This window comes from Oryzias melastigma, linkage group LG2, assembly GCF_002922805.2.
Source record: "Oryzias melastigma strain HK-1 linkage group LG2, ASM292280v2, whole genome shotgun sequence".
In the NCBI taxonomy this organism is placed as follows: Eukaryota; Metazoa; Chordata; class Actinopteri; order Beloniformes; family Adrianichthyidae; genus Oryzias; species Oryzias melastigma.
Genome location: NC_050513.1, coordinates 18041514 through 18048647, shown reverse-complemented (window position 1 = coordinate 18048647; position 7134 = coordinate 18041514). Strand labels below are relative to the sequence as shown.

The following is a 7134-nucleotide window of genomic DNA, read 5'->3' as shown; positions in this document are numbered from 1 at the left end:
TACTCCTTCTTTGTGCTTTTGAAATAAAAAAAATGTAAAAATAGGAAAAAATATTTTAGTAGAATAAAACTGTACGGTTAAAAAACATTTAAATGATAACCATATTTTTTTATTTTATATATTGACAGAAAAATAATTTAATCAGGAAAAATTGTGAAAACAGTAATTCTAAACATTTACATTTTTGTAATTTTCTTTTATGACTTTATTGTAAAAGTTACATTTAGAGTACATGCGTTAATTTGAACCAAAACTGATTTAAATACAGAAAGAGACAAAAGATTTAGTGATCTGCGCTGTTTGTTTTGACCACTGGGTGGTGCTGTTGGATCATCCTTTCCACCTTTAGTTCTGACAATCAAATCCTATTAAATAAACAGTCCCAGCAACCTCTAAGCTTCTATGTGTTGGGAATTAAATAAATACATTTTCAACTTAGTTTAAATGTATTTTCCCAAAGTTTGAAGAACTATAAAGGGAAATGTGTTCTGGTTTGATTGTAAAGCTCAACCACTAGAGGGCAGTGTTTGTTAAATGAAAACCGCAGCTTTATTTTGGTGAATTCCATGTTTGTTCCTGTAATGTTGTGTTCACACAAATTGAAATCTAACCATTCATTATTTTCTGTACATTTTCGGGTCATTGTTTGGAATAAAACCCACCAATTTTAGGTCAATCTTTGTTTTTGAGATGCAGTTTTAAGGTGAGTTCTTATTCTCTTAAGGGGTAAAAAAAGAAAAAAAAAGTGGCTCGGTTCCATTTCATTTGTCAGGGGGCTACTTAAGAATGAAAGATGCCCCCCAAGGATATATGAGCTCATGCTTCCTGGCCGGCTGCCTGGATGGGGAGGCGGAGCTGGACGCATTCATCAGGTGCATTACGTCACCGCGGCCCAATCGCTGGTCACGTCTGGAGCTCTAACAGATCATGAATCGAGCACGCGTGTGTCCGCCACAAAGACAAGACGCGTTACAAATCAGATCATCCGTTTCCATTCCCTCCACTTTGGAGTCTGTGATCAGAGGGAGAGCCCGGCGCCGCCACAGTCGGTCCCATCCCGTCAAGTCAAGGGCAACATTGAGCTGAGAGAAAGGTAACGTCAAGAGGAGCTCCAAGAACGACACTCTAATGAAGATGAGTGTGTTGAAAATCACTTCCACAAATGGATGAACTCCCCAAAGATAAAGCAGTTTGAAGAGTTTTTCACCCCGACTTTGTAGAACAATGTTCTTGGGATGTGTATAAAGGCCTCAGTCACGTGTACTGGGGTTGACCCATATGGTCCTTTGGAGGGTTATAGGGAGGGTCGGTCTTGGCAACAGGCATTCAAGTCACCATTTCCAATGAAAAGTATTTAAAAATATGATTAAACCTTTCGGGTTTCCTCATTAAAAACCCACATTCACGCGTCGCTATTCAAGATTCTATGACCGTTCTCAGGCTAAACAAATCCGTCCAATGAACGCACGTTGAAGTTAAACCGGGTTAAACTTTGACCAATCAGAGGCAAATTTAGATTTAATAACCGTCTTTCATATGTCATAATGGAGATGTGAATGAAAAGGCCTGAAACCAGATTTGCAAAGTTTGCACCACTTCCAACTGTAGGAGCTAATAAACGCTAGCAAGAGAAAAAGAGGAATCCCCCTACTTCTGTATCAAGTGTGACTATGGGCTAAATGTGTGTTCAAGAATACACCTTCAAGCCATTACAATAAATGAAGCTTAAGGTACAGACTTGACACAGTTTGAAGCAGCTTGAAGTTAAAGTGGAATTCCACAAGGCTCACATATGGGTTTTTTTTTTATTTCCACATTTGTTTCTTGTTTCAATAACTAAAGCGAAATTTAGAGACTTAACTCAACATTGTATTAGCCAGAAATTGAATGTGGAGTTCTACAGGGCTCATGTCTGGGTTTACTGCTTTTTTTTCTTTTTTTACTACAGTTTTTTCTTGATTTTGCGATCACAACAACTACAGCTCAAGTTACAGAGTTAATACACTTCGCTTCAGTCAGAAGTTAAAGGTGGAATTCCACAGAGCTCATGTCTGGGCACCCAGCTTTTTCTCAGATTCTGCATTTCCTTCTCATTTTTACAATCTTGATACAGGAAGCAAAATTTGGAGACCTAACAGACTTTGTATCTGCCAAAAATTAAATGTGGGATTCCACATAGCTCAGATCTGGGTTGTCTGGTTTGATATTTCTTTATCCTTTTCTTCTCATTTTTTGGGGGTCACAATAAATACAGCTCAAGTTAGAGGCTTAAAACACTTTAAAGAAGCCATAATTTGAAATGAGGACCCCCACAAGGCTAATGTCTGGACCTCCTTCTTTTTGTAATTTGTACATTTTCTACTCAATATTGTGATCACGAAACACACACCTTAAGTTACAGACTCAACACATTTTTGGCAGCTGGAAATTAAATGTGGAATTCCACAGAGCTCACGCCTGGGGTCCCTACTTTTACATATTTTTTCAATTGTCTTCTTGTTTTTTTCAATCATAATAAGTGAAACTCAAGTTACTGACTTTGAAGCAGCCAGAAATTAAATGTGGAGTTCCACAGGGCTCATATTTGGGTCTCATGCTCAAGTCCGACTTAACACATTTTATAGCAGCGGGAAATTAAAAGTAGAATTCCACAAGACTTGTACCGAGGCTCTCTACTGTTTTAAAGTCGACGTTTTCACATTGTTTTGCAATCACAAGAAATAAAGTTAATCAACAACATCACATCAGTCCAGTCCTTAGTATTTATCATAATTTAATACACTTTTCTTTTTTAAACATATTTATTATGGAAACCTAATCCTCAAATATAATTTTTTTAAAAGTGGAATCCACACTACACTTTTTTGCTCTGACTATATGAGTTTCTGTTGATAGAAATGAGTCAAAAACAGTTGTCTGAATAATCAACAGGGCTGATGGGACATGTTTACTGCTCGATCATAAAAATATCTTTAAATGTTGCTGCCGTTGAGGTTGTCAACCGCAGAGTGTGATTGCTTTTGCGTGCACGCCTTTAACCTCTGATGGAGTGACCATTTATTCCAGAAATATTCCATTGAATTAAAAAAAAAAGAAGTCAGCCCTCATGTTTCCTCACATTTGTTTTTCTATCCTGCCAGAGCTGGTTTATCGGCGCACAGAGATTAGCATCTCTCGTCCTTTAAGAGTCCATTGTGTTCATGAAAGAGCCCGGAGTTGGAGTGTGCGCTCTCAAATCAAGTGTGCGGCTCAATACCTGCAACACAATATCCTTCAAACATTACCTTTTCTGCTAAATAAACCGCAATAATGGTTGCGGGGGAGGAAGAGTCAAAATTTGAAAGAAAAGGAATCAAACTCAAATTCAAGGTTACTTGCGAAAAAGGCAGTAAAGTTTGAGGATAGACAGGAGAAAAGCTTAACCTCGGCGTCGTTCATTATTCACTCCTCCCTCCAACTTGGGAGTGAAACTACAACCTCTTTTGTGTTTTCTCAAAAATAGGACTAAAGTCATCGCCCCTGGGGTCCCGACATTCCCCTGTTGAAACCAGAGAAGGACCTGAATGACATTTTCACTGTATACCATAAGAGGACGGCTGCAGTCTGACAAAGAGAAGCTTTCAGAACATTCCTACAGCATAGCAACAACACAGCTTCTGCTTCTTTCAACATTTGAGCCATAAACACATGTATAGTGACTTTAATGTCTCCACCTCACACTAGATTATTATTATTATTATATATACCAATCCTAACAAAGATGAAGCAGACATAATAAATCAACTACAGACAAGTATGTAGGTTAAGACAGATTAATTCTGTGTCTAGTTAAACAGTTTAACCCTAGAGGACTTTTGCTATAAAAAGTTGCACCATAACTGTTGCCGGGTAATTTTTACCCAATATAATACACCTAATAAAAAGTATTTTTCATAAAGAATACAGCAAAATATGACAGCAAATGATACATTAGAGTGGTTTTCGTTTATTTTCAACTGTGCTTTATGTAACAAAATGGAAAATAAAGACAGGAAGATCCCAAAAACATGTGAGAAAATTACTGAAAAATTAGCAATTTGAGAAAAAATATCCTAAAATAAAATATTGAAATGGAGACTTGGCCTTTGGTCCGCCCATTTCTGGGACATGAGACTTTACTCAGGGAACCAGGACACTTAGAAATATAAAACATATTAAAAATCATGTAAATACTTTGGCTCGGGTATAAATAACCCGGCGATAGTGCTCTAGGGTTCACCAAACGTAAACTTTACAACAGGAAAAAATACTACAGAAAAAAATAATAAAAAATGATTTTGTTTTAAATCTCAAAGTTTCTGTTTTTTTTAAGTACTGTGAAGGTGAATTAAAAACTGTTTGTGTCTTTATTAAGTTGACGAAAAAGTACTAAATCAAGGGTAGAAAAGTAAAACCAAAATTTGTAAAGGATTTTTTTTTTTTATTACAAAATCTCAGCATTTATAAAGTGACTACAAAACACTGTTAAAGTGAATGAAGATTTATATGTGTTTAGATTAAGATCACTGATTCTTTTGTAGCTTGAAAGTCAACATTTTGTCAAAGTACCAGCAAGAATATTGTTGACGTAAAAAAATAGTACGACCAAAAAGTACTTTTGTGTGTAAAACCAAAGATAAAAAAACAATCACAATAAAACTTTTTTTTTAAATTTGATGTCACACTTCTACAAAATGTCTGTGACTTTACATAAAAATGTTTTTATATCTAAATAAATATTGACCAAAACCTATTTTTAAGTGTATAAATCTCCAAAAACACGTTTACGAAAGTATAAAAAAATTTTGAATTTTTTTTCTGGATATTAAAAGACATAAATATGATTTTTCTTTATTTTACAAAAGAGGTTAGATGTAGTTTTCTGAGTTCAAGTACCAATGAAGGGGGCGGAGCTTAACGCTATCAACTAATTTCTGAGTACGGCTCGTCTGGATTTCTTGATAGGGCAATCATCATTTCTCTCCTCTCCGTTTCTATCTTACTGAACAGCGTTCCCGTGGCGATGACGACATCGCCGGGGCAAACGGGGAGTGCCGCGAGCTGGCCTTAAACCAGCGCCGCTCAGTGTGTGTCGGGTTTGTGGCGCCTGACTGGATTTGGGCTGTAACTCGGGGTCAAAGCTTGCTGGGGAGCAGAACAACACAAACACAGAAAGAAGCACATGAAAGCTTTTTAGTCATACTGATGTTTTGGGAGGAAAAAGCAAAGGGTAAACACAGGACAGCAGGGGCCGATTCCTTAGATACACAGATTTGATTTGAAAACTTTAAGGTCACCAGTTACCAAAGAAAACAGAGCGCGGCTTTTTTCCTTTGCCATTTTGGTTAACAGACTCCCCCCGCCGGTTTCTGAACTTTGGTCCGCAAGCAGACGGCGTTTAGCCCGGTTCAGGTTGGAAACAATGACGGGGCGCCCACGTCGGCTGTCTGATCGGGTCTTATCAGTCGTTCCTCGATCCGTCACGACTGCATCATGTGTCTTGTCAACTGTGTTTGTAAAGTGCGCTCGGGTAAGCATGAGGTATGCGTTGTCAGTTAGATGAGGAATACGGCGGTGAAACGCTGCCAAAAACTTGCCTTGGAGCATATCAATGTCGTGTTCGAACTTCTTCCCTTTTTTTTTTTAATCTTTAGATTAAAATAACTCTGGATGTTTACTTAACTGAAAGGAGAAGTTTAGTTTGGTAACTCATGCAAAAAATAAACAGCTTTTACAAAAAAAATGTTTTTCAAAACTGTCAGACGAGAGCGTAACCATAATATAGTGTTCGGGTCAGACTGACCCGTTTTGAAATGTGACAATGGGTCAATTTTGACCCAAAACACAATATATGTCTATAACCAACAATATTGGTAAATCCCACTAGCATCAGTCACATGTATGTTAGATGTATTATATAAGTCCTTTTCATATTTTTTGCAACAAAGTCAAGATAAACCGCAAAAAGCAAACAAACAAAAAAAAAAACAATTAGTTTAATTAGCCAATTAGCCAATCGGGTGATGCACACCTATATAACACAAAGGTCCCCAAACGTTTTCTTGTGAGGGCCACATAACTGTCTTCTTCTCTGACGAGGCCCCAGGGTCAGTTTGTAGGCTAACAGAAGAAGTGTATCAATCACAGCCTGAATGTAAACTTTTATGGTTTTCCAGAAAGCCACACACAGCCAGATTTTAAATAATTCATGTATGTCATCTTTACAGAAAAAAATTATGCTACAACGTTTTAAAATTAGATATACAACATAGAATAATAGCTGAAGATGCTTAGATTGATAGCTAAAAACACTGAAGCTGATAGTGGAAAATGTTGAATCTGATAGCTAGCTAAAATATTAGCGAGGTGCCAAATGAGCCGAAAAAAACGCTAGCATGTAGCTGAAATATTAACTAAACTTCAAAATTGCCTAGAATACTAAAAAAAGCCTAAATTATTCAAACCGCTACCATGTAACTGAAATTTTAGCTAAATGCCAAATTAGCCTAAAAAAACTGGAAAAATCTCTAATTTAGCCAAAACAGCTAGCATAAAGCTAAAATATTAGTTAAACTCCAAATTAGCCTAAAAAACGGAAACAAGCCTAAATTAGCCAAAACACCTAGCATAACGCTAAAATATTAGCTAAACTCAAAATTAGCCTAAAAAATGGAAACAAACCTAAATTAGCTAAAACAACTAGCATGTAGCTGAAATATTAGCTAAATGCAAAATTAGCCTAAAAAAATGGAAAAATCTCGAATTTAGCCAAAACAGCTAGCATAAAGCTAAAATATTAGCTAAACTCCAAATTAGCCCAAAAAAACGAAAAAAGTCTAAATTAGCTAAAACATGTAGCTGAAAATTTAGCTAAATTTAGCTAAATGCCAAATTAGCTTAAACAACAAAAACTAAATTTTTTTTTAATTTACCCAAAACAGTTTGGGGGTTGGGCCAAATGTGGAGGAGGGCCAGATCGGGCCTACGGGGCGTGGTTTGGGGACCCCTGAGATAACAGTATAGAGAGCCGCTCCAATAAGATTTGTGTTTTTAACGTGTTCTTGTAACATAATGGAGGACTTATAAGAAGACAATTAAGATCAAATTTCAATTTCC

General features: G+C 36.7%; 1 long non-coding RNA gene across 1 annotated transcript in view; it reads right to left on the bottom strand.

Annotated features, from left to right (window-relative positions):
• The window catches only part of LOC112156603, a 33354-nt gene that overhangs the window by 18661 nt on the left and 7559 nt on the right, over positions 1-7134 (bottom strand). The window lies entirely within an intron of this gene.